At 42.0% G+C, this 27793-nt stretch overlaps 1 protein-coding gene across 2 annotated transcripts in view; it reads right to left on the bottom strand.

Annotated features, from left to right (window-relative positions):
* The window catches only part of SCNN1B (sodium channel epithelial 1 subunit beta), a 93494-nt gene that overhangs the window by 53146 nt on the left and 12555 nt on the right, over positions 1 to 27793 (bottom strand). Inside the window, exon 1 of one of the 2 annotated variants that reach the window (XM_001377767.5) lies at positions 14116 to 14171. The exons of the other annotated variant lie outside the window; for it this stretch is intronic. The gene's annotated coding sequence lies outside the window, so the exon portion shown is untranslated. Of the gene's footprint in view, positions 1 to 14115; positions 14172 to 27793 lie in introns of those variants that run through there. 2 annotated transcript variants of the gene reach the window in all.

The raw sequence follows: 27793 nt of genomic DNA, 5'->3' as shown, positions 1-27793 counted from the left end.
TGCCCCTGTACCCCAAAGGTACTGCAATTTGTCCAACCAAGTGGAAGTCAGCATGTTTTGTCCTCAAGAATGTATACTTTATTGACTGCCATTGTAACAAAGTAGAAGGAACATGTTTTGCCTCAAAAGCTGGGTAAAGGTTGCTTTCCCCTTCAATATAGATTTTTTAGTGAGGGCAGTTAGGTGGTGGTGCAATGGTTAGAGAGATGGGTTTGGAGTCAGGAAGACCCAAATTCAGATATGACCTCAGACAATTTGGCAAGACTCCCACTCTCTCTTCAAAAAGCCCTTTCTGCCTTCAAGTAGAAAATGAGACCCACCTTAGTGGGGGGTGGGGGAAGGGGCTCACACACACACCGTTTCTTGAAACATAAACTTGATTAGCAGATAAACCTGGGTGGCTACTTATCCAGGCAGGGTCTAGAACTCCTACAAATGTTTTATTCATTCATTTCAGTCATATCCAACTCATCTTGGAGTTTACTTGACAAGAAAGTGGAGTGATTTATCATTTCCTTCTCCAGCTCATTTTTCAGATGAGGAAACTGAGGCCAATAGGGTTAGTTGACTTGCCCAGGGTCATACAGCTAGTAAGTATCTAAGGCCAGATTTGAACTCAAGAAGATGAGTCTTCTTGACTCCAGGACTGACACTCTAACTACTGCACCACCTTGTTGCCCTTTGGGAGCTGGAAGATATGCACAAATGCTTAGACTTGTAAAAGTTTTAGGCAAAGTAACTGAAAGCCATCAGTTTACTTCTGTCCCCTTAACTTCATTGTTGTCAGGATAAGATAAAATAAACCATCATCTGTGACTAAAAGACATTGCCTTCCCTTCCCACTTTATTTTTTTTCCTTTTCAAAACCCTTACAGTATTGGTTCTAAGGTACAAGAGCGGTAAGGGCCAGGCAAAGGGAGTTAAGTGACTTGCCCAGGGTCACAAAGCTAGGAAGTTTCTGAGGCCAGATTTGAATAGGACCTTCCATCTTGGGGTCTGGCTCTCAATCCACTGAGTCACCCAAGCTGCTCCTTTTCCCACTTTAAATGCACAGATGGCCTTATAGATGGGAAGTGCTTAATGAGCCTGCCCTGGGGGTTCCTATATAGCTGGATGCCAGCAGAAGGCTTTGGAGGTAAATTAGCCTCTATCACAGAAGGTCTAGAATAGCCTTTCCACCTGCCACAACTCAACCATGGGAAAATAAAATTCCTCCATCAGTCTCAAGGAAGATGCCAGGGCAAAACTCTCTAATGTTTAAATGGCCACAGAAAAAACACAGATCAAAACACAAACAATCCATTTGGCCCAAATCCAGCATGCAAACCTTGTCGGACCTGACTGGGGATGTGGTCCAGAGTACCACTGAGGCTGCTTTTTGTTTCCTTGTTCTCCTGCTGGCCAAGTAAGATCTGTAGGCTGAAGGGTATCTACCTGTTGTAGTATGGTGAAAAACTCCATAGGCTGAATAGACTCAAACAGGGCCTTTGGTCTAAGTCTCTGTTCTAAGCCATGCTGACTCTCAGAGGATTATCTGGGACCAAGGAGGTGACCTGGGTCCATTACGCATCTCACTTGTGTTCCTACTGCAACAAAGCCTGAGGATCGGGAGTTTGCTTATAGCTTTTTGATACGAAATTTTCATTTGAGGAGGAAAATATTTTCTTCTTTGCAGTACGGTTACTGCCCAGCTCTAAGCAAATCCCAGGGCTGAACATGGAGGAACTCTCCCCATCCCACCTCCAGCCCTTGGTCCCTGGGGGTGATATTTGCAGGTTATCTTATAGTTAATATATGAGCTATTTAACCATGTTTCTTGAAGATTGCTATCTCCACTTTTCGGATGGGGACACTCTGATCCCAGAATGTCAGACAGAAAAGGGGCAAGCAAAAGGTCTTAGATAATCTACACACCGAATGACCTGTCCCCGAGTGATTGAGAGTCACTTTAAATGTGAAAAATTGTCTCATTCACTCAAGGGATGTAAGTGCCTGCTAGGTGCGAGGCACTGGCTAACAACTAAAGACATAAAAGACCAAAAAAAAAGGAGAATTTCTCCCTTCATGGATATTGTAGAAATACTATATAAACACACAAGTAAATACAAAATATCTGTAATTTCACTGCATTTTTTTAAAGGGAAAGCAGCGACAGCTAGGAGGTGGGGTGGAAATCTGGTTAGACCTCAGTTAAGTGGTGATACTTAAACTGAGCTGGAAAAGACATTGGGATTCTGAGACACAGAGGTAAGAAGGGAATGAGTTCCAGGCAATGTCCAGGTGACAGCCTGTGCAAGCCATGGATATGACATATGGAATGGCACAAGGATGGGGCCAGTTAGTATAGTTTAGAGTAATGTCTAATATATTTGGAAAGGTTGCCCATGGCCTGATTTGTAAAAGGCTTTAAGTGTCAGATGGAAATGGTATTTGATCCCAGAGGTGATAGGGAGTCACTGGAATTTCTGGAGCAAGACAGTGACATAATTAGACGTATCCTTTAACAAAATCATTTTGACAACTATGTGGAGGATAGATTGGACAGTGAAGATGCTGGATACATGAGACAATAGCCCAGGTGAGAAATGTTGAAGGCCTAACTGGGGAGGCGGCTATGAAGAGAGAGAAGGTGACAAATACAAGGGATATAGAAGAAAACATGACTCATCTTTCTTTATGATTACTTTTAATGGCCTGCACATCCTTGCGAAAGAGAGGGAGTGTGGCTTAGAAGAAAGAAAGCTAGCCTAAGAATAAGGACACATGTTGGCTGTGCCCCTGTGGACAAGTCTCTTACCTTCTTAATGATCCCAGGCAACTCTCTAGAAGTACAACTTTTTTTTTTTTCAAACTCCTATCTTTTGTCTTGGTGGCAATTCTAAGATAGAAGAATGGCAAAGGCTAGGCAATTGAGGTTAAGTGACTTGCCTAGGATCACACAGCTATGAAGTGTCTAAAGACAGATTTGAACCCAGGTCCTCTCCACTCCAGGCCTGATGTTCTATCCACTGTGATACCCAGCTGCCCTAAGAACTATAACTTGTAAGACAAATGTACATCTTCATTGGAAGAAGGAATTTACTTACTAGATATTCTCTATACCAAGGAAATCACGAGTTCCATCCAACAAACCAGCCAACCCACCAAGCCTGCAAAACTCCCATGTGGAGTGGAAACACCAAAGGAAGCCAAACAAGTCAGGGTTCTTAACACTTGCCTTATGTAAATAGTAATAGCTCATATTTATATAGTGATTAATAGTCACAAAACTCTTTCACATCCATCGTCTCAGTTGATCTTCACAATAGTGCTATGACGTTGAGAAGGCAGGTGCCAGTACCTGCATCCCTCACTTTTACAGACGAGTTCCTGAACATAGGGGCCAAATGACTTCCCCAAGGTTCAGGATTTTTTAAGTGTGGTGTTCCTCCCATAAGGCTATCCCTCCGTTCACTATTTATTATTCAACTCAAGCAAATAAGGCAAGGAGTTAGCCACAAGGCTGTTTAATATGTTTCATGGAAATAACACTGGTGTGGTAGTGAGGGCTCATGGGTTCTGGCTCTGCCACTGATTTGCTGTGTGACAATGGGCGAGACACATTATTTGTGAGATTTCCAGTTTCTTCACCTGCAAAAAGAAGGGATCAGACTAGATCATAGGGTCATAGGACTATTTGGTCTTTGAATGTGTCCCCAGGGCCCAGCACAGAATTTGGCAGATTGTGGGCACTTAAAGAGTTTGACTGATTGATCATAGGTTTAGAGCTAGAGGGGGCCTTCAAGGTTCATCTACTCTAACCTCCCAAATTTTATAGATGAGGAAACAGAGAACCAAAGAAATAAAGAAGCAGCTAGGTAGTCAAATAGGCAGAGAGCTGGACCTGGAGTCAACAAGATCTAAGTTCAAATTCAGCCCCAGATGTGTAGCCCTGAAAAAATCACTTAACCTCTATCTGCTTTAGTTTCCTCTTCTGTAAAATGTTTACATATTTTCTAGGTGTTGGCTTAAAGAGTGAATGCTTGCATCCTTTATAATGAGTGCCACACTTGGCCCAGGATTTCAGCTGCAGCTACACTAGTCCTTACCGTTGTTCTCTGACTGCTCTCTGGCTTCCTCTTTTCTATCTGTTGTTGACACAATCTTAGTAGCTTATTTGCTTTCTTTGATGCTGGAGCTCTCACTCACACTAGTCCTTATCATGTGTAATCATAATTACATGAAAACAAGCCTCTCTCACAGAAGCCAATTCGTTGCATCCCTCTGGAGAGACGACTTTATGGCTAAACCTTGTTCCCTAGGCCTCAACCCAGCACTGGTACAGGCTGCTTAATATAGCCTTGTAAGTGGCTACTTGCCTGTCAAAAATGGGTGAAAAGCAGTGACAGGAAATAAGCAAGAATGCTCCTTAAATTTACTTCTCTCCCTTTGCTCATGCTATTGGGGCTATATTTCCTTTCAAGGGGACCCTGGGAAATGCCTTCTCTGCCAGACCATACAAAACAAAAATGCTACTTTCCTTGGCAAAATAAAAACCAGAGAATCAAGAAAGAATGGTAAAGGGGCAGCTAAGTACCACAGTGGCTAGATCCCTGGGTTCAAATCTGGCCTCAAACACTTCCTAGCTGGGTGAACCTGGGGAAAACACCAAGCCCCAAATGCCTAGCTCATGTCTCAGTTCTGACTGAGAATTGTTTCTAAGACAGAAGGTAAGGGAGGGAAAGAAAGAAAGAAAGAAAGAAAGAAAGAAAGAAAGAAAGAAAGAAAGAAAGAAAGAAAGAAAGAAAGAAAGAAAGAAAGAAAGAAAGAAAGAAAGAAAGAAAGAAAGAAAGAAAGAAAGAAAGAAAGAAAGAAAGAAAGAAAGAAAGAAAGAAAGAAAGAAAGAAAGAAAGAAAGAAAGAAAGAAAGAAAGAAGAAAGGAAGGAAGGAAGAAAGAAAGGAAGGAAGAAAGGAAGGAAGGAAGGAATGAAGGGGGAGGAGGAAGGAAAGAAAGAAAAAAGAAAGAGAAAGGAGGGAAGGAAAGAAGGAAGGAAGGAGGGAAGGAAAGAAGAAAGAAAGAGAAAGAAAGGGAAAATATTGGGAGGCTTAGTTTGGGAAACTTGATATTGGAAGTGAATCTAGGTCTCCCAAAACCTTAACTAGTTGCCCTTAGAGGAAGTCCAAATGTGCCATTTGAGAAAAGGAGAGTGAGAAGGAGAAAGAGAGACAGTGAGAGATGAGTGAACAAGTTGGTCATTTTATAGATATATTTGCAAAACTTGCTTAGCACAACACAGCAGAGCTGGGAGCAGATACAGAGAAGTAAGGGAACAAGAAATCCCAGAACCACTCTCATTCAATCTTCAACTTCTTTTCCATCAACTGCCACACTGGACTTTGGATGAGAAAGGGGTGAATGGGAAGAAAAGAGCTTATATTCCTATTAGAATATACGTCTTTTGAAGTCAGGGACTATTTAATTTTTTGTCTGTGTAGCAACACAATGCCTTTCACACAGTGGATACTTAAAAGAGGTATCCTTTCCACACTTCAGGGGTTTGGGGTGTGTTAGAAAAAATCTGTGTAAAATCTTTTGACTCTCTCTTCATGGCAGTGAAGAAGTCTGAATTTTTTCTTTTTCTTTACATGCCATACATACATTTTATGCATTTCTGAGTTTCTAAACTTTTTTCCGTGTCATCTGCTGGCCTTTGAGAATCATCTGCAGTTTCCACAAAACTTCCCTAAAATTCTCATTTAATTTCTTACGTCAGCCTATGATCTATTAAAATTACAATGGGGAAAGTCAAGATTTGGGAAGGATGCCTGTTTATTTGTCAAATTAAATTAGAAGACCAAGAGAGTGGCAAAGAAAGAAGACATGCGTAAGAAGGGAAGATGGTATAGACCAGATGACAGGCTTCAAAATGGATTCAAATAATGGAAACACTATTTAACACCTCAATTTTTGGTCATTGGGTCTATATCCCTACCTTCTTAGGGTTATAGTTATAGAGACAGAAGGGTCCAATTCCCTCAATTTATAGATAAAGAAACTCAGGCAGAGATTACTGGGGCTTGGGGAGTAAATGGAAAAGCTAAGATTTGAACCGATCTCTTTTGTTATACCAGTTTGCTTCCCTTCAAGCCCTATGATAACCTCTACAGAAGAAGCTACTCTGCTTCCAAAGTCAAGTTGAGAAAGAGATTCTGTGGCCACTCTTGGAAACATCTCCCTTCCCTCACTGTTAGGAAATTCCTCCTTACATCTAACCTAAATTCAAGCTACATCCTAAACTCTTTGTTTACAGTAGAGATGGAGGCCGGCTAGTTAGTAAGTTTCCACTTATATTCACAATGGCTCCATAAAGTAGGCAGCACATATACTGTATTCAGTTTTATGAGAAAACAGGTCCAAGGAAGTTGGGTGACTTGCCCAAGGTCACATAGGTAATAAATCTTGGAGCCTAGAGTATAACCCAGGTCTCTGGGCTCCAAATCTAGAAGTTTCTCTTTCAGTTTTCTGAACGGAGCAACTCATGTTCTTTCTATTAGATTGTTGTAGTAGGGTTGGAGGTAAGGGTAGGGATGGAGTGAGCAGGGAAAGGTATGAGTTTATGTCTTTCTTCCTTCTTTCCTTCCTTCGTTCCTTCTTCCCCTAACCCCCTCCCCCCACCTTACTTTATATCTTAGTCTTAATTCTAAGAAAAAAGAGTGGCAAGGGTTGGCAATCAGGTTAAGTGACTTGTCTAGGGTCATACAGCTAGGAAGTATTTGAGACCAAATTTGAACCCAGGTTCTCCTATCTCTAGACCTGGGCACTTTATCCAGTGTATTACCTAGCTGCTTTGATTTTTTAAAAATCCTTACCTTCTGTCTTGGAATCAATACTGAGTATTGGTTCCAAGGCAGAAAAGTGGTAAGGGTAGGCAATGGGGGTTAAGTGACGTGCCCAGGGTCACATAGCTGGGAAGTGTCTGAGGTCAGATTTGAACCCAGGGCCTCCCATCTCTAGGCCTGGCTCTCAATCCACTGAGCTACCCAGCTGCCCCCAATGTTTTTGTTTCTAAAGCAAGTGGATAAACATGTCAGATGACAAGTCAAGTCAGGTCAATAAGTGCCAGGCACTTTACTAAATGCTGGATGATCATAAGTCACTCAAGTTCCTCAGCCCTCATATGAGGGTGGGGAACTTAAGATGGTAGTGAGGAAGCCTTGAATTCAAATCCTCCATCAAACATTAGCCTTGTGATCCTGGATAAGTCACCCATATCTGCCTCCATTTCATCGTCTGTAAAAATAAGAGTAATAGTACCTGCCACATATGGTTGTTGTGAGTCTCAAATGAGATAATAGTTGTAAAATGTCTTGTAAACTCTAAAGCACCATATACATGCTGACTGATGTTGTTGTTGTTGTTTGGGAGCACATGCTTTCCCTGGGCTGGATTAGACTAGACCGGTGGCCTTTGTTCTTTTTCCCAGAAGTGTCCCCTTCAGTCCACTTCCTTATTCCACAAGCAAACTGGAGAAAGATTTATGAGCTGACAAGGGACAAAGGAGAGGGCTGCCTCTGTGCAAAAATGACTTAGCAGTTGAGAGATGACCAATCCAGGGCTTTGAAATGCTGTAAATCATACTTAAGACCTAGAAGAGAGAGAATCAAATAACGCTTAATCTGAAATCTAGTTAAACATGCGGGCCCAGCTCACTAAATGCCTTGGAGCAAGAACTCAGGCAAACCGGTCTTGGTCCCGAGGCCCCCTGGTCTTGGTCCCGAGGCCCCCTGGTCTTGGTCCCGAGGCCCCCTGGTCTTGGTCTAGCCGGGTCTCTGAAGTGACTTTGGGCCAGGACACTGATAAGGTGAAGGCACTGAGGGGAAGGAGGGCCGTTCCAGTACAGAGCAGTCCTAGCTAACTTTGCCTGGCTTGCAGGGTGACCTCCAGCAAGTTCCTCTAGAGTTCAGGCTCCTTCACAACCTCAGAAGAAGGGAGCATCACTTCATGGTTTGTCTCACTAAGGCTGGATTCAATCTAGTCAGTAAACAAACATTTATAAAGTACCTACTATTTGCCAGGCACCCTGCTAAGCACTGGGGATATGAAAAGAGACAAAAGTCGGTCCCTGCCCTCAAGAAGCTTACAATCTAACAGGGGAAAACAATATGCAAGTGAATAAAGCAACCCATGGACCTGATAAATAGAAAATAATTAAAAGAAATGCACTGAGATTAAGAGGGGGTAACAGAAGGCTTCCTGTAGAAGGTGGGATTTTTGTTAAGGATGTGGGAGAAGCCAGTAGTAGGAATAGAGGCTGGAAAGCATTCTAGGTAGAGAAAAGGTAAGTGAGGACCTCTGATGACTTCATGCTGAATTCTGGCACCTTGGTCATTGTCTTTCCATTACTTGCAGTAGGTAACTTATGAAGAAACCCATCAGGGAGAGGAAAAAGCAAGCCCAAGAAGTCCTTTGGGGGAAGATTAGTAGGGAGAGAACCTAACTAGGAGTTAGGGAGTCAAAATACAGGCCAAGGTTATAGTTCCATTTCAACCACTTCTCAGCTCTGTGTCTTTAGCCAATCACTAAGACTCCCTAAGTCTTACTTTCATTATATATAAAATGGGCATAATGGTATGACCTTGGACAAGTCACTTAATCCTGTTTGCTTAGCCCTTGCCCTTCTGTCTTAGGTTGTTACTAAGACAGAAAATAAAGGTAAAAAAAATGGGCACAAAGATATCTTTCTTGCCTCTCTCACAAAGTTATAAGGAGGATTAAATGTGATAACATATGTGAAAACACTATGAGAACTATAAATCGTGATGTGAATTTAAAATAGAAAGTAGGGGTAGCTGGGTGGCTCAATGGATAGAGAGCCAGATCTAAAGACAGGAGGTCCTGGGTTCAAAGGTGGTCTCAGACACTTCCCAGCTGTGTGACCCTGGGCAAGTCACTTAACCTCCATTGCGTAGCCCTTACCACTCTTCTGAGTTGGAACCAATATACAGTATTGATTCTAGTACAGAAGGTAAAGTTTTTTAAAAAATTTAATTAGAATGTAAACTATTTTTCTTTTTTCTCTTTTTCAGTAGAGAAGAGGTAGGAGGAAGAGTCAAGTCAAGCCAAATGACAGGCATGGTGGTCATTGCTAGAAATACAAAGAAGGGCCAAAGCAACCCCTGCCCTCAAGTAGCCCAGAATCAAATGGGGGAGTCAACATGTAAAGAGCCATTTTCAAATTATGTAAAGAAATCTTAGAGATAATCTCAGTGGGAAGACACAGAAAAGGCTTCACACAGTGGAGACCTGAAGGTAGCCTGAGAAGTTGAGAGGTAGAGATGACAAGGGAGAAAATTCCAGGCATGAGGGGCAATCAGTACAAATGTCTGCTAGAAAATGTCACAAGGTCACAGAATCATAGAGAGGACCAGACTGGAGAGGTCGGGAAGGGTTCAGGTTATGAAGGGCTTTAAATTTCAAGAGGACTTTATATTCGATACAAAATGGAACAGGGAGCCACTGGAGATGACTAAATAAGGGAGGTATTAATATGGTCACATTTAGACTTTAAGAAGATCATTTATATGGCTGAGTAGAAGCTGGAGAAGTATAGGGAGAGATCTGAGGCAGATAAACCCCAAGTAAGCTATTTCTATTAATACTGTAGACTCATGGAATGTTAGTAATCATGTCCTCCAATGACTTCATTTTACATAGATGACACTGAGGCCCAGAGAGGAGAAGGAACTTGTCTAGTACCACTCTACTCAACTAATCAGTAGCAGACTTAGACTAGAACTCAATTCTCTTGACTCTTGGGGAAGGAAGCAAGCATTTATTAAGGACCTACCATGTGCCAGGCACTTTGCTAAGCACTTTCCAAATATCATCTTTTTTTTTTTAAACCCTTACCTTCCGTCTTGGAGTCAATACTGTGTATTGGTTCCAAGGCAGATGAGTGGTAAGGGCTAGGCAACAGGGGTTAAATGACTTGCCCAGGGTCACACAGCTGGGAAGTGTCTGAGGCCAAATTTGAACCTAGGACCTCCTGTCTCCAGGCCTGGCTCTCAATCCACTGAGCTACCCAGCTGCCCCCCCAAATATCATCTTATTTGACCTTTAGGACCACCCTGTGAGATAGATACTATTGTTACCCCCATTTTATAGTTAGGGAAACTAAGGCAGGTAGAAATCCAGTATCTTGCCCAGGATCATTGCTGGTAAATGCCCAAGACTCGATTTGAATTCAGGTTTTCCTAACTCCAGGCTTAGCCACTGTGTCCCAGGCTGCTTTAGTCCAATGTGATGAAATTCTTGTGATTTCCAGTACAAAATGCTGCTTTTCTTCTTAATATTGGATCTAGAGCTATGCTGTAAGGCAGTTCAATGCTACCATTGATCAGCCCCTTAAATGTTTTCCTCTTTAATCTACTTCCTTTTGCCTCATCTCTACCCATGCATATACAACCTCCTCTTCAGAAGCTCTCCAAAGGGGGGGGAAAGAGGCACTTGACTCTGAGGTAGCAGACTTGTCTCCTTTCCTCATTCCTAACTCTGAGCTCCTCCTCCAGGACTCCAAGCCCTCCACCTACCAATGAGGCTCCCACCTCCTCCTTGTAAACACAGAGCCCTCAGGTCCTCACTCTACACGCCTTCCCTTCTTTCTACTTGCTCAACTGACTTCACTGTCATATATGCTGTGTAAGCTTCTTTCATGGTGTGCCTCTCAGGCCTTCTAGAGATTTTTAAAATATCCTCCAGGCTCACACATTTCTGGTTCTTCCCATCTCTAGGGCTGCCCGGGCTGAGCTGCTTGAGGCCAAGAGTCATTGGTCCTGGGAATGAGGATGAACACTGCAGAAATAGAGTTCACTAATCTACAAGAAGAAAGACTAGAAAAAGCAGGCCTTTTCTCCTTTTGCTTTCCCTATAATTTGTGACATCTCAAACTCAACATGTACAAGAGAACTCGCTGTTATTCCTTCTTAAACCCACCTCTCCTCCACAACTCCTCTTTCTATAGAAGACACCACCATGCCTTCCATCACCCTGAGGTTCTATCTCAGAGTCATACTGGGTAATTCCTTTCTCCTTTCCTCTGTAGATTCAATCAGTAGCCATGACTTGTGACATCAGCATCCTTGCATAATCTCCCTTCTCACTACTCATACTATCACCTTTCTAGTTGGGGTTCCTCTCAGCCCATGTATAGAACAGTCATCCTTGAACATTTTTGATTATACACACCTTTATCAGTTGAAAAAAAGTTTGAGCTTTTATTGTTATTCCTTTATTTGCAGTTCTGTCCAACTCCTTGTGACCCCATTTGGGGTTTTTCTTGGCAAAGATACTGGAATGGTTTGCCATTTCTCCTTCCAGCTCATTTTATGGATGAGGAAACTGAGGCAAATAGGGGTAAGTAACTTGCCCAGGCTTACATTACATAGCTAGTGCCTGAGGCCAGACTTGAATTCAGGAAGATGAGACTCCCTGACTCCAGGCCTGGCATTCTATCTACTATGCCATCTCGCTTTCCCTGAGGATTGTGGTCTCTAAACATTTTTGATTATATACCTTTATCAGTTAGAAAAAAGAATAAGCACTGTAGGAGTAAAGATGAATAAATAGTCCTAGTATTAAAAAATACATGGGATTTTAACAATAATCAAAATAGAGGGAAAAGAAAAAGGATTCTTTCAGTCAAGTGAGCAGGGCAAAGAGAGCCAGAGACTCACACCTGCGGCACTTTACCAAAAGCACAAGCTTTGAAAGAGAGAGAGAGAGAGAGAGAGAGAGAGAGAGAGAGAGAGAGAGAGAGAGAGAGAGAGAGAGAGAGAGAGAGAGAGAGAGAGAGAGAGAGAGAGAGAGAGAGGAGAGGAGAGGAGAGGATTGGGGCTTCTTAGGCATCATTTACTACTTTGGATGGATCATGGAGACAGGCCACCAATGGACAGATCTTGGAAGCCATGAGTTTGTCTGAGGAGTAGCAGCTGATATGGGCACTGGGACCTCAATTAGGTTATAACTGGCTAGAGGAAGGCCAACTGTGGAAAGAGGAGATGAGGATAGAGTGGCAATCAATAGTAGATGAAGAGGTAGTGTGGTTGTATTGGAGATAAGCTGATGATTGGCTATAGTGAGGAGGGTGGGATATAACCCATTTTCTCATGCCCAGTAAAGTCTAGGGGGAGGAAGGAAAAGAGAATATATTTAGCACCCACTATGTATCAGGCACTGTGCTAATCCCTTCATAAATATTATCTAATTTGATTCTCACAACAACCTGGGATATAAGTATGTTATTATCCCCTTTTTTATGGTTGAGGAAATGGAGGCAGATAAGAGTGAAATGACTTGTGTAGGGTCACAGAGCTAATATATATATGAGGATAGTTTTGAAGACAGTTCTTCCTGACTACAAGTTTAGTGTTCTTTCCACTGTGCCAGTTAGCTATCTATAAAAATATAAACTCAACAAGGTTAGGAATAGGGTTTTTTTTTTTTTAAGTCTGAATTCCCAGTGCCTAGCACAGTGCTTTGAATGGCCACCCACTCATGTTAGATTAGAAGATTTGTTATCTTGTTAGAAGATTTTAGATCAATATAAGGAAAAACTTTAAACAAGAAGTGACTTTCTTAAAAAGCAAGTCTGATTATGTCACTATCCCCCCACTTAATAAACTTCAATGGCTTCCTATTGTCTCTAGGACCAAATACAAACACTCTATGATATCCAAAGCCTTTCATAACCTAGCCCTCTTTTGCCTTTCTAGTCTTCTTACACCTTACTCCCTAACGTGTACTACTGGCTGTTCTACAGACAAGACCTTCTATCTTGAGGCTGCTAGTATTTTCTCTGGCAGACCCCCATGCCTGGAATATTCTTCCTCTTTTTCTCTGACTACTGACCTCCCTGACTTCCTTTAAGGCCCACCTAAAATCCTACCATGTACAAGAAGCCTTCCTCAACCTCTTTTAATTCCACTGCCTTCTCTGTGTTAATTTCCCCCTATTTGCCATATATATGCCTGTGTGTGTATATAGATATGTATATATATACACACATATATAAATATGCTTTGAATATATTTATTTGCATGTTGACTTCCTTCCCTATAAGATTGTAAGTTCCTTAAGGGCAAGAATCATCTTTTTGTATCCCCAGAGCTTTGCACAGTGTCTGGCACAAAGTAAGTGCTTAATAAATGTTTCTTGATCGATTGATTAAATTAGAACTATCCAAAAGTAGAATGGTAAAGCTTCCTTGGCAGACAGTGAGTTCTCCTTCAATAGAGACCTTCTAACTAAGGCTAGAAAATCATTTGGAAGGGATTTTTATACCAATCCTTTATTCAGAAATACAATTAAGACAAAGGGAATGGATTTCCCCTAGGGCAGTGCACATCTGAGCTGTACTTATTCCCATGGCAACCCATCTTCTCCCTTAACTGGTGGTCCTGTCAATCAGTCCCTGGGTCATTCACTCCAAATCAGTTCAGCTGTGGATGTCCTTGCTGGAATGCATTTTCCTCAAACCCTACTAGGGGAGGAGAGTTGGACCATTTTCTCTCCCACTCAACTGCTTTCATTAGTTAGATTATCATCTTCCCTGCTGTTGCCTGCTCTTTTCTGCTACCTCTACTAAATTCTTTTTGTCTCAAGTGAAAATATCCCTATTGCTGGCTCTGGGTTCAGGTATAAGTTGGATTAGATGATCCCAAGGTTCTTTTCAAAATAATGATTCTATGAAAATCCCAAATCTAGCCTTCACTAAGATGTTTTCAAGCAGGCTGGATCCATTTGGTTTGAGGATTCATTATGGCTCCCAGATTGCCTCTCTTCACTCTTCCCCATCTTGGAATCTCTTCTTCCCCATTTGGACATATCTGATACATTGGTTTCTCAGTCCTCCTGTTGACATAATGTTCAGCCCATTCTCACCCTCTGCTGTTTTTCAGCTGGCACATGCCTGTTAGGTCAAGAACAGCACTCTTTTGTCTCTTAAGTGCTGCCCACAAGCAGCTAAGAACAAAGTCAAATGGTTTCAGCTGTCCTGCCATAATCCTACTTTTCTCAGAAAGAATAGTTTATACTGGGCAGAGAATGTTTCATTAGCCATTTCATAAGGCTGTACTTACAGTCACCTGCCTCTAAGCTTGTCTTTCCGGAACTCTGTAACCAGCACCAGGGCTAGAGGAAAAGGTAGATGATGTGAAGTCAGTCTTCCTTCTTATGTCATACGAGAGTTCCCTTGATATCCTGGGAGTTTCAGGACCAAGAATCTCATTTTCTGGGCACTGATGTCTTCCCTGTGTACTTTTGCTCTCTTCCTTATCTCTCAGATGCAATATAGTGAGGCCTTTCCCTTTTCCTTTTGTTTTCCAACCCCTGTTTTATCTCACTGCTTGAGCAAAGCTCAATCAAGAAAAAATATCTAAGTTGGGGCCCCCACGACTGTAGCCCTAACTTGTGGCCCAGAAAACAGAGACTCTAGGGCTTCTTAATTTAGGTTCCATGAATTTATTTGTTGAAAAAAGCATTTTTATGAGTTTTTTTAATATAATCAATTTCTTTTGTAATCTTATATATTTCATTGTATTCACTTTTTAAAAAGCATTTTTCCAAAACAATGTCCACAGGCCTTACCATATTGTCAAGGGGATCCATGACACCAAAAAAAGTTAAGAATGTCTGATCTAGAATGTTGAGAAGACCCACCTGAGCCCTTAGGCTTAGAACTCACTTATTATATTTTATAGGTTTCAGAATTCACTATACATCTGACCTGTTTAAGATTTTAAAGGCTCAAGCTAATACTCTGAGGAGCTTCTTTTCTCTAGGAGCTTGGATCTTGTCTCCCATGAATCCTTCCTTCCTTCCTTCCTTCCTTCCTTCCTTCTTTCCTTCCTTCCTTCCTTCCTTCCTTCCTTCCTTCCTTCCTTCCTTCCTTCCTTCCTTCCTTCCTTCCTTCCTTCCTTCCTTCCTTCCTTCCTTCTTCTTTTCCTCCTTTCCTCCCTCTCTCCCACCCTTCTTTCTCTTCTTTTTTTCCTCATGGTCCTTACATAGCTCACATCAACAAGACCCATTCTGGTGGAGCTGTAAGTATGAAGACTATTCATATATTTCTATATATCTATATATTCTTACCTTCCGTCTTAGAATCAATACTGTGTATTGGTTCTAAAGCAGAAGATTAATCAGGGCTAAGCAATGGGGTTTAAGTGACTTACCCAGGATCACACAGTTAGGCAATGTCTGAGGCAAAATTTGAACCCAGGACCTTCCATCTTTCTCTAGGCCTGGTTCTCAATGACTGATCCACTTTGCTGCCCTCCCTGAGGACCATTCTTAATGGTGACAACCTAGGATCTACTTCTGGAATTAGGGCCCATGTGAAAGCTGTGTCTCCTTCCTCAGATTTTTCATAGTATGTTGCTTGGATCACTATTTTACACTGAACTCACTCTTCTAAATCACAATTATTTATTTGATTCAGAGGTCCTTGAGGATAAGCCTAGGGTTTGCGGTTACATCATCATAATCCCAGTGCTTAGAACAGTATCTGCTACATAATATCCACTTAATAAACATTTGTTGAATTGAATTGGTTTTCTTCACCAGTTGTTAGCTTAATTGTACTTCTAGAAATGTATACAGAGTATCCAGGATGCCATGGTGGGAGGGTTGAGTGTGGGTGTAGAATTCTATAGCCAACAGTGGTATGTCTGGTTGTGCTTATTTCCTGGGCATCCCAGGCAAGACCAGGAGTGTGTATGTATGTGTTTTGGGGGTAACTAAGGGAGGTTCTCCCTCTTCAACTCCAGCCTCAGATCGTTTCTGGTCCAAAGTAGGCCACTTGTAGAACCTAGTTTGGAAATCATCATCTTAGCAAAAATTTGAAGCTGGAGAGGAACTTAGAGGTCACCTAGTGTAACCCTTCATTTTTACAAACAAGAAAACTGAAGATTAGAGAACAAACAAAGACTTTGGCCTAGGAGCAGGACTCAGGAAGTACCCTCAATCTCTCCACATCCTATATCCAATGGGTCTTCCTTATTCCACTTGGCAAACTGTATCCCTGGAGCTGGCTAGAAATGGACCCATTTTGGGAGCTAGAAAGCAAAGAGTTCATTCGCCTCATTACACCAGTTCATTGCCACAGCCAAAGAGAAAAGGATAATAAATCTAAATACTTTTATTTTCGTCTGAACACTTTGAAATCAAACACTGTCCCTGGTGTTTTTCAGCTGCCTAGCCAATGCCTTTCCATTAGTCAACCTGGCAACAAGTAAAATGTAGAGCTTTAACTAGCAGGGCCATTAAAGCTGAAAGAAAGACTGGCTTGTTGTCCTTGTAGTTCCTCCCAACCTGTGGAGCCTGTGCAGAGTCACAGGGGGCTGATGATGGAGCCCTGTGGGCAGCCTGTCTTCTCTGACTTGTCTTTTAGGGAGTTTTGTTTAACCTAATTCAAGGTGAGTTTTGGTGATGGCTTCTTAAACAAAGGCTATACACACACACACACACACACACACACACACACACACACACACACACACATACTTATCCCTTATCCACATAGAAGCATCAGCTCTACAAGAGAAGTTGGAAAACCCTGGATCCTTGGATTTCAAGGCTCTACTTTTCCTAAGTTACCCTGTTGTCTTCTCTAGTACAGGGTCAGCTGGGAGAACACCAGGTTCTGACATAACTGAACCGCATAGAGATGAGTGAGTGTGGAGAGGATGGAGAAGGATTTTCCCATGGACCCCTGGACCAGACACTTTACAGGCACAGCAAGAAATGAATTGCTCTCCAGTGACCACCAGGGTGCCAAAGCACAAGGTTGTAAGGACAGAAAGCTCTCACTTAAAGAAATGTCTATATGTGTATGTGCACGCCCACACACCTTTGTTTAAGAAACCATCAATAAAACTCACCTGGATGAATGTCTATGTACATCCATATCCAAATGATTGGCTAAAAGGCAAAGGTGGGGTGGGGGAGGGAAGGAAGAGGGAAAGAAAAGTAACGTTTTCTAAATATTTCCCCTTAAAACTTGCTTCACAAGTCTCAGCTTCAAGTGCCTGCTTTCCTGCTTCTTTGTGCCCTGTGGTTCAACCCATCACATGATCCAGGATCCTGGCTCAAGGCACTGCATTCCCTGGACTCAACTAAGGGTTAGGGAGAGAATCAAGTGGCTACATTGTAGTGCATTTTTGGAAACCTGTTGCCAGGTGCTGGGTTTTGACTGAACCTGCCCTAACATTTTTTTTCTTTTCCCAGATTCTGGATGATTCAAAAAAGCCCTCTTTGTAGGAAATTTCCCCCCGCCTCAATCCCCACCTGCTAGAGCAATATTGGTGAGAGAATCTCTGGTGATGGGAATTTGTGTAAGTGACAGCACAAGGATGCAGGGCCTGGAACAAGGCAAAACAGCTTAAGTATTCAGAAGGCTGTTGTCTGGCTTTGCACCTTTTGTTGGGGAGATTAAAATCTATTCTTACAAAAGGAAAGCTGAGTGGTTAATCAACAAAGCAAAACTAAGAAGCCTCACACAGACCTGTAGCTAAAACAAATGTTAAGCAAGGAAGAGGCCAAAATTTTCCATTCTCCTCCTCTCCACTGCCCATGGTGGTGAGAGGATGGTAGGGAACCAGAGACCTTGAAGTGAATAACATCATCACTTGTTGAAAGAGAAACTGAATATCTTTTGTCTATTTTTATATATGGCAAACAATATTGATTGTTCATATGCAAAACGGATACATGCTTTCCCGTCTAGGTTGGGGAAATGGATTTCAGAGTGACTTGGAAGGCAGTGGGTCTCAGGAACCCCAAGGCCTGGCAGCTTTCCCAAACCTACGTGGGAATTCCTGGCTTGTGTGAATTCTAAGCATGAGAACAGAGATATTTTCAGTGACTGCACTTTCCAAATGAAACTATAGCACCTGAGGGGAATCCCTCAAGCCAGAGGTCACTTCAGGTTCTGGCCAATGAAGGGAATTGGGGTTCAATAGGGCCTGCAGAGTGAGGTTTCTCCCTACCACTGTCTTGGAGAGCTTTTGGTGCTAGCTTTGTGCTTCCATTGTGCCAAGCCCTTGAGTCCTCCTCTTGGACCTCTTTAGAACGAAGTAGAATTAACTGACTTTGAATCAAAGTAACTCTCTCTCTCTTTTCTTTTTAAAAAATCCTTACTTTCCATCTTAAAATCAATGATTCTAAGGTAGAAGAGTAGTAAGGGCTAGGCAATGGGGGTTAAATGACTTGCCCAGGGTCACACAGCTAGGAAGAGTCTGAAGCTAGATTTGAATCTAGAACCTTCTGTGTCTAGGCCTGGCTCTCAAACCATTGAGCTACCTAGCTGCCCCATTTGGGGTTTTCTTGTCAAAGACACTGGAGTGATTTCCTATATTGTATTTGTGTCCCACTTTGGAATGGAAGCCCTTTGAGAACAGGGATTGTTTTCTTTTTGTCTCTGCATCCCCAAAGTCTACCATATGACAGACTCCTCTTCTCCAGACCTGGCTCTCTCTCCACTGAGACAGCTAGCTGTCTCCCATCTTGGATTTGATAGGATTGTGTAGTTTGCTCCGATAAGCAAAAAGAAGATTGCTTATATCCTGTTTGAATGGATATTTCTTTCTATAGTTAACTATCTATACATTTCATCTATAATCAGTGGTTCTCAACCTCTCAATTTGTAGCAATGAGAATACATAATGCATATCAGGTATTTACATTCCGAATCATAACTGTAGCAAAATTACAGTTTCGAAGTAGCCACCAAAATAATTTTTTGGTTTGGGAGTCACTGCAACATGAGGAACTGTATCGCGGGGTCAGGGCATTAGAAAGGTTGAGAACCACTGGGCTATATCCTGTTCTAATTCTCTATATTATATGTCAATCATATCCTGCTTTCAGTGTCTAGTAATGTCACCTGTATCTTATAAAGGCAGATGATTCTTTTTTTTTAACCTTACTTTCTGTGTTAGCAACAACATTGGGAGTATAGGCAATCAGAATAGAGTAAGAATTCTTTTGATTTTGTTGCTTTTCTGTATAAAAGAATCCCTATAGGAAAATTAAATTGAATTTGTATTCAGTAATATCTTCTTTCATTACAAGTCAAAAAAATTCTATTGATTATTAATAGTGTGTATGAGTTTTTCCTTTCAGGTACCACAAAGGGAAACATAGAATAATGGAAAGCCACTGGACTTGGAGCCATGAAGACTTGGATCACATCCTCACCTCTAACATCTCCTTAGAGGAAGGGAGGAAAGAAGAAAGAAGGAAAGAGGTAGTAGGTGGCAGAATGGATGGAGAACCAGTTGGGAAGATTTGGGTTCAAATCTGCCCTTAGACACTTCTTAACTGTGTGACCCTGGGAAAGCCATCCAATCCCAATTACCTAGCTCTTATTGACTTTTCTGTCTTAAAGTTGTTACTAAAACAGAAAATAAAGGTTTTAAAAAAAGAAATGGAGAAAGAAAAAAATGGAGGAAAAAAGGAAGAAGAGAGAGAGAAAAAGACTACATAACTTATAGACACAAGACACAGGTTTTAGCCACTGGATTCTGCCATTTACTACCAATGTGACCTTGGGCAAACCACTTAAGTTCTCTTGGCCTTAATTTCCTCATCTGTGAAGTGAGGGGGTTAGATTAGATGACCTTTAATGTCTCTTCCAACTTTAGGACTATTTAAAGACTACTAGTTGTGTGGCCTAGGACAAGTCACTTTATATCTCTGGACTTGGGTTTCCTCATCTGTAAAATGAGGGGGTTGGACTAGAGGACCTTTAAGAGCCTTTTCACCTATAGAACTATTATAATTTCTAGTTAGGTGACTATAGCTGGGTCACTTAACCTCTCTGAACCTCAGTTTCCCCATATGTAAAACAGGGATCCTAAGACCTGTCTAATAATACCTGTCTTACAGGTACTGTGAAACTAAAGGATACAATGTATGTAAAACATTTTGCAAACTTTAAAGCGCTATGTAAATGTCCTTTATCAGCATGATTATATGAGCTCTGGAAACAACTAAAGAAAGTACCTGCATTCTTTCCCCCCTCTCCTAACTTCTGCCCCAACTCCTGCTGTTATGATCTAGGTGCCTCTCTCAGAGGTGAGACATGGGTCCTCATCAAGAAACAAACAAACCAGGCTGAATCATTTCTTTGGGAGGCTGCCAATTGGCAGGTCCTCCTCTGCCCTATTGAGGGAAAAGATGGGGACCTAACATAGGAGTTGCACCATAACATGACTGCTTACCTCCTCTCTCTCAGGGGACTCTCTCATTCAGAAGGCTCTTCCCTCAACCGCCATATCTACAAATTCTGGCCCTTCAACCTGACCTGGAATCTAAAGGTTTACATTTTGTTTCTTACTTCTCAACTCTGTCCTTCCCCTCTCCCCATCTCCAAGTAAAACAGTGGTTATCAGAAGGCTTTTTCTGGAAGGGAAGGTAGCCAGTAAAAAGTGGAAACCCAAACCATCCAGAATTCCTGGTCTTTTCCTGGTTTTTCTAGAGCACCCTGTTCTGAGTTCCATGTTCACAGGACAATTCCTTTAAGTGATACCTTTGTGTTCTTATAACCTTACACACTGGCGTGGGGGTGGTCACTGGGGAACAATTTACTTCTTGGTATAAAGTGTCTGGTACAGGGGTCCATGCGTTGGGAAAATCTCTCTCCTTTCCATCTTCTCTAATTTCTGTGAGGTTCAATTATGTCAGTCCCTGGTGTAAGAGGAACAGCTAGGTAGCATAGTGGATAGAGCGCCAGACTTGGAGTGGAGATGACCGAGGTTCAAACGTGGCTTCAGATACATCCTAGTTGTGTGAACCTGGGCAAGTCACTTAACCTGACCTTGCTGTTCTTTTGTCTTACAATTCATACTAAGGCCTGATAAAAAGAGCTCCCTCAGATCCCGACCAACTGGACCAAAGTGGATAATGGGACAAGGAGGAAGAGTAGAGCCCTGAAATCTTGGGATCCAGTATTTCCCAATATTTCCTGGTGGGACTGATGGTTACTTGTATGTCACTGTGAATAGCAGCGGTTCTCACTTGGGAGCATAGAGACTGCTCTTAGAATGTTCCCCAGCTCTCTTTCCTTATTCTAGCTCATGGGTTTAATAACAGTAATGATAACTAGCATTTGTGTAGTGCTTTGCAAAGTAATTCATGAATATTAGCTCATTTTCTCTCACAACTGACCTGGGAGGTAGGCTCTGCCATTATACCCAATTTGCAGTTGAGGAAATGAAGGCAGACAGAGGTCCAATGACTTACCCAAGGTCACACAGCTAATAAGTATGTGAAGCCAGATTTAAACTCAGGTGTTCGTGCCCTCAGGCCTGGTGCTCTGTTTGCTTTGCCACCTGACCCCTTTCTCATAAATTCATTTATCAGTTCTAGCTTCCGACAGGGGCAAAAATGAAGTTAAAGCCATGACATTTCTCTTCTGAGTCAATGCCTTGGATCCAAGAAAATACAATGTAAGATCAACTTGCTTCCTCCGACTGGAAATTTGTAAATCTTTCGAGCTGAGTAAGATCAGCTTAATCTTCCTCAGATGTGACCGGCATTAAAGCTGAGTGTTTACTCTCTCACAATAGAAACCTGGGACAATGCAGAGCCCAAGGAACCCTTTTGTCCGGACATATCCTCTATGGAAATGTGAGCCAAGCCCTGTTTCCAAAGGACCAGCTCAGTGGAGGCCCAGAAAGTCAGAAGAATGAGTGAGAGGGGAGTAGCAAGGATCACTAGTGGCCTCTTGGCTGCAGAGAACAGTAAGCAAGGGTATTTATGTTTTAAGGGTGAATCGAAGCCTTCAGATAGCAATCAACAAACCAACAAACTTTAATTAGTCATCTACCAGGTGTTCAGGGAGGACCAGAACCTCTGGCGTGAGTGAGGGCTTGCCCAGCCCTTCTCAGGGCTGCTTATCCACCTTCGGTGTCTACCTTTCACCCAGCTCTCACCCAGGGCTCCGAGAGGCTAGTGCCTGCACAGCAGCCAAAGCCTGGTAAAACCAGCTCAGCAGATGGGTTAAATCAGGTTGAGGGTAACCAACAGGCTTTGAACCCGTCGGTGAATTGGGAGATGTCTACCCCGAGCGTATGAAGACTTCTCCCAGTGGGAGAGGCAAATGAGAACAATTTGTTCCAACAGCTCTGAAGGTGGCTGAAGCAGGTGCTGTGGTGCACTTAAGAGCTTGGCCTGACATCAAAGATGCCAGGGTCACCCATTGCATCCTGGGCCACCATCAATTGTTTTGACTTTTGTCTTGCCATTGGACTTCCATGGCTCTGGAAGAGAGTGAGGCTGATGACTGTGCAACTCTGCCTCACTTAAATCCAAGTCTAAGATATCACCCTGGTGGTGTCATTGGTCTCTTCGAAATGAAGGATGAAGATCAATAACAAAGCATCACAGGTAAGGGAATAAAGCTCAGAAAGGCAGGCATTCAGGTCTCTAACCAGCGAATAGGAGAGATTTGGGGTGGACCTGTGGGGAATTGGGGAGGAGAAGGCAGGAGTGGGGAAGATGCTCGGGTCAGAATGTGACCAGGAGTGATAAGTTCCTCCTCTGCTTCCCTCTTCCCCATATTTCCTTCCTGGAAGATTCATTATAAGGTGAAAGCTATGTGTGAATCATCCAGTATCCCAAAACAGGAGGCCGAGTCCTTGAGTAGTAGTGGAGGTGAACTCAGGCCAAGGGGACTAGGTTAGAGAAGGGGGCCACCCTGTTAGGAATGACTCGAAGCCAAATGCACCGGGCAATAAAGGAGCCCAAGGAGGAAATAAGTCAGCCCCTTTAACATGGAATTCATAGTGCCATAGATTTAGAGAAAGAAGGAATGAAGGAAGAAAGAAAGAGGAGGGAAGGGGAGGGAGAGAGAAAGAAAAAAAGGAAGAGAAAGAAACAAAGGAAGGAAAGAAGGAAGGGAAGAAAGGAAGAATTTGTTAATACCAACTGTGTGTGGCATACTATGCTAAGGGCTTTCTAATTATTATCTCTTTTGATCCTCGCAACCTGTGAGATAGGTACTATTATTATCTTCATTTTACAGTTGAGGAAACTAAGGGAAATTTAGATGGAAGTGATTTGCCCAGGGTCACAAAGCTAGGAAGTGTCTGAGGCTGGATTTAGACTTAAATCTTGCTGACTCCAGGCCCAGTGCTCTATTCCACTGCACTACTTGGCTATCTTCAAGGTCATCTAGTTTGACCCTTTCATTTTGAACATGAAAATACTGAGACTCAGAGAAACTGAGTGACTTGCCCAAAGTTATACAGGCAGTAAGTGGAATTTGAACCCAGGACCTATGACTTCAAAAACACCATTCTTATCACTCAGATTAATTGTAGAGCTTGGAGAGATTGTATTAAATGTGAAATCTAACTCCCTCCTTTTAAAAAGTAAGGAAACTGTACCCTAGAGATGAATCTAAGGTCAAGACTCATCCAAGTTCATATAGGTAGGAAGTAGCAGAGGCTGGATTTGAATACAGTTCTCCTAACTCCAAATGAAATACAGGCAGGATTGAGTTCTTTATTTTGGAAATAGGAATATGAAATTCCTCATTAAGATGCTTAGACGCTTGATAATAAGAAAGACAGATCATAAACACTGAAGATACAGCCACTCCCCTATTAAGATAAAGGCAGCATTGTATAATAACAAAATGGCATTTCACTTGGAGTCAGAATAACCAGGTTTAAATTATTTAACAAGCCATGTGACTTGGGCTCCAATCATTTAATCTCTTGGACTCAGCTTCCTCATCTATAAAATGGGGATAGTAATACCTGTGCAGTCTACATCAGAGGACTGTTATGAGAGAGAGAGAATGATTTGTGCATTCCAACATTATCTGATGTTCCCTTAGCAGTGGATGAAATGCTATTGTGCTGGATGTGGAAGCAGGAAAACTTGAGCTCAAATTTCCCCATGGACACTCTCCCAGCTGTGTAACTTCAGGCAAATCACTTAACTTCTGAGGTAAGATCTGTAAGGGATTAGCACAGAGCCTGACACATAGTTGGCAGGTTTCCTTCCTTCCTTCCTTCCTTCCTTCCTTCCTTCCTTCCTTCCTTCCTTCCTTCCTTCCTTCCTTCCTTCCTTCCTTCCTTCCTTCCTTCCTTCCTTCCTTCCTTCCTTCCTTCCTTCCTTCCTTCCTTCCTTCCTTCCTTCCTTCCTTCCTTCCTTCCTTCCCTCCCTCCCTGCCTCCCTCCTTTCCTCCCTTCCTCCCTTCTTCCCTCCCTTTCTTCCCTCCTTCTTGAGGACATCATCTTATTTTCAGGCACCCAGATTTGTAACCATCACAGACATCCTCCACTGTCCTTCAGCCCTTCTCTCCAGTTACATCTTTTTCTACTCCCAGTTCAGGCCTTTACCTGGATCCCTCAACTGTATTATTCCAACAGCCTGCTAAGTGTTCTCCTTGCTTCTTGCCTTTCCTTTCTCTTGGCCATCCCTCCACATGGCTGCCAAACTGATTTTCTTTCTTTTTTTTTTTTAATTTTAAACATTATTTTATTTGGTCATTTCCAAACATTATTCACTGGAAACAAAGACCATTTTCTTTTCCTCCCCGCCCCCTCTTCCACCACCTTTCCCTCTCCCATAGCCGACGCACGATTCCACTGGTTATCACATGTGTTCTTGATTCGAACCCATTTCCTTGTTGTTGGTATTTGCATTAGAGTGTTCATTTAGAGTCTCTTCTCAGTCATATCCCCTCAACCCCTGTAGTCAAGCAGTTGCTTTTTTTTTTTTGCTCTCACAGTTTATCCTCTGCTTGTGGATAGTGTTTTTTAGATCCCTGCAGATTGTTCAGGGACATTGCATTGCCACTAATGGAGAAGTCCATCACCTTCGATTGTACCACAGTGTATTAGTCTCTGTGTACAATGTTCTCCTGGTTCTGCTCCTCTCGCTCTGCATCACTTCCTGGAGGTTGTTCCAGTCTCCATGGAATTCCTCCACTTTATTATTCCTTTGAGCACAATAGAATTCCATTACCAACATATACCACAATTTGTTCAGCCATTCTCCAATTGAAGGGAATCCCCTCATTTTCCAATTTTTGGCCACCACAAAGAGTGCAGCTATGAATATTCTTGTACATGTCTTTTTCCTTATTATCTCTTCGGGGTACAAACCTAGCAGTGCTATGGCTGGATCAAAGGGCAGACAGTCTTTTATATCCTTTGGGCATAGTTCCAAATTGCCCTCCAGAATGGCTGGATCAATTCACAACTCCACCAGCAATGAATTAGTGTCCCCACTTTGCCACATCCCCTCCAGCATTCATTACTTTCCATCAAACTGATTTTCTTAAAACACAGACTGGACCATGTTAATCCCATGCTCAGGAAGCTTCAATGAGCTTCTTATTGCTTTTAGAATAAAACAAATTCTCCTGGGTGCCATTAAAGTCTTTACAACAGGCTTTAAACCAAGCTTTCCAGATTAATTTCACATTCTTGCTCACAGGCTGTTACTTAAACACAACTTTCCATCTCCTAACTCTGACCTTTTCGTGGAAGTATTTTAAAAACCACCTTGTTTTAGTTCAACTGATAGATAATAATAAGAAATCTATTTCTCTGAGCTAAAGTCCTTTTCCAGGTTTTTCCTTTTAGGGTAGGGTGTTGGGGGCCAAGAACAAGAACGAAAGCTAAGGTCTTAGGTATGTGGTTTTAGGTCCTTAACCTAACTTAGAAAAAAAAAAGTACCTCTTATCTAGTAGATCTGGGTGGCCTTCCTCACTCCCTAAAAGGGTTAGAGCTTTGACCCATCTAAGGGTACTGCCCTTTTCCCCATTCAAAAAGGATTAGGATCTTGATCATAGGAAGGAAGCCCATTTAGCCTTAGAGGGGAAATGCTCAAGGAAGGAATCAAAGAGTTTTACTAGAAGATTATTGATCTGAAATGTTGACCCCTCCATAGTATTTTAACATATTACCTTTCTCCCCTGGCAAAGTTCCCATTACCTCAAATTGTCTTGATGTAGAAATGTACAAGTGCTTTGGGGAGGTACTATGTTAGCTTGGACATTTCTTCAGCTAGTAATTCTTGGATTTAGAATAATGTTTAATTTGAAAATGTTTCTGGAAGACCTGTGGCTGAAACTCAGATAATGGTATTACTATTTTTAAAAAAATGCTTTGGCGAGGGGATGCCCATCAATTGGGGAATGGCTGAACAAACTGTGGTATATGTTGGTGATGGAATACTATTGTGCTCAAAGGAATAATAAAGTGGAGAAGTTCCATGGAGACTGGAACAACCTCCAGGAAGTGATGCAGAGCGAGAGGAGCAGAACCAGGAGAACATTGTACACAGAGACTAATACACTGTGGTATAATCGAACGTAATGGACTTCTCCATTAGGGGTGGTGTAATGTCCCTGAACAACTTTCAGGGATCCAGGAGAAAAAAAAAAACACCATTCATAAGCAAAGGATAAACTATGGGAGTGGAAACACCGAGAAAAAGCAACTGCCTGAATACAGAGGTTGAGGGGACATGACAGAGGATAGACTTTAAATGAACACTCTAATGCAAATACTATCAACAAAGCAATGGGTTCAAATCAAGAAAACATCTAATGCCCAGTGGACTTACGCGTCGGCTATGGGGGGTGGGGGGGAGGAAAAGAAAATGATCTATGTCTTTAACGAATAATGCTTGGAAATGATCAAATAAAATATATTAAAAAAAAAAAATAAAAAATAAAAAAAACAAAAAAAAAATGCTTTGGATAGCCTGTCCTCCATGCCTGGAATGCTCTACCTCCTCACTCATCTAGGAATCCTTAGCTCCTTTAAAACTTAGTTCTAGTAGTTCAGTGGATTGAGAGCCAGGCCTAGAGACGGGAGGTCCTAAGTTCAAATTTGGCCTCAGACACTTCCCAGCTGTGTGACCCTGGGCAAGTCACTTGACCCTCATTGCTTAGCCCTTACCAGTCTTCTGCCTTGGAGCCAATACACAGTATTGACTCCAAGACAGAAGGTAAGGGTTTAAAAAAAAAACTTAGTTCTAGTGGGGCAGTTAGGTAGCTCAGTGGATAGAGTGCCAGGTCACTCAATGGATAGAGACCCAGGTAAAGAAGACCTACTTTCAAATTTTATACTTCCTAGCTATGTGACCCTGGGCAAGTCACTTAACTCCAAATGCCTCAGCCCTTACTGCTCTTCTGCCCCTTAGGATAGATTCTAACACAAAAGGTTAGAAAATAAACTTACTCCTGTCCCTACCTCCTATACATAAAGCCTTTAATAACTGAGGAAAAAGAGGCACAAAATTAGTTTGTATTTACTTTGTATATATTTTGTTTCCTGACCTTTGTATATGTTATTTGAGATCAAGGATGATTCTTTTTTGGTCTTTGTTTTTATTCCCAGAACCTAGCATAATGCCTGGAATATAATATGTGCCTAATAAATGTTTGTTGAATTAGATGGAATTCATGTCTGCCCAACCAGTTCTGTCATCCACTTCATACCATAAATTTGCTATGGAGGTCCACCAAAATGTTAGGAGATTCCTTTCCTTCACCACTCCTCTATTCTCTTGACATTTTGGTGATATATATATGTGATATTTTGTTTGGTAATAGTCAATCCTCAACTTTGCAAGGGTAACCTTTCTAGAAAACAAATGAATAGTAACATTGAACCTAAGATAAATAGTTTCTTATGATCACCGAAAAACTATTTTTTGATATAAATTGCTGAAAATATACTTTATTGCATACAATTATTTATAACAAACCATTAATTCTGATAATATGTA

Source organism: Monodelphis domestica, chromosome 7 (genome assembly GCF_027887165.1).
Source record: "Monodelphis domestica isolate mMonDom1 chromosome 7, mMonDom1.pri, whole genome shotgun sequence".
In the NCBI taxonomy this organism is placed as follows: Eukaryota; Metazoa; Chordata; class Mammalia; order Didelphimorphia; family Didelphidae; genus Monodelphis; species Monodelphis domestica.
Note: the sequence above shows the minus strand (reverse complement) of the source record. Positions and strands in the feature narration are given on the sequence as shown.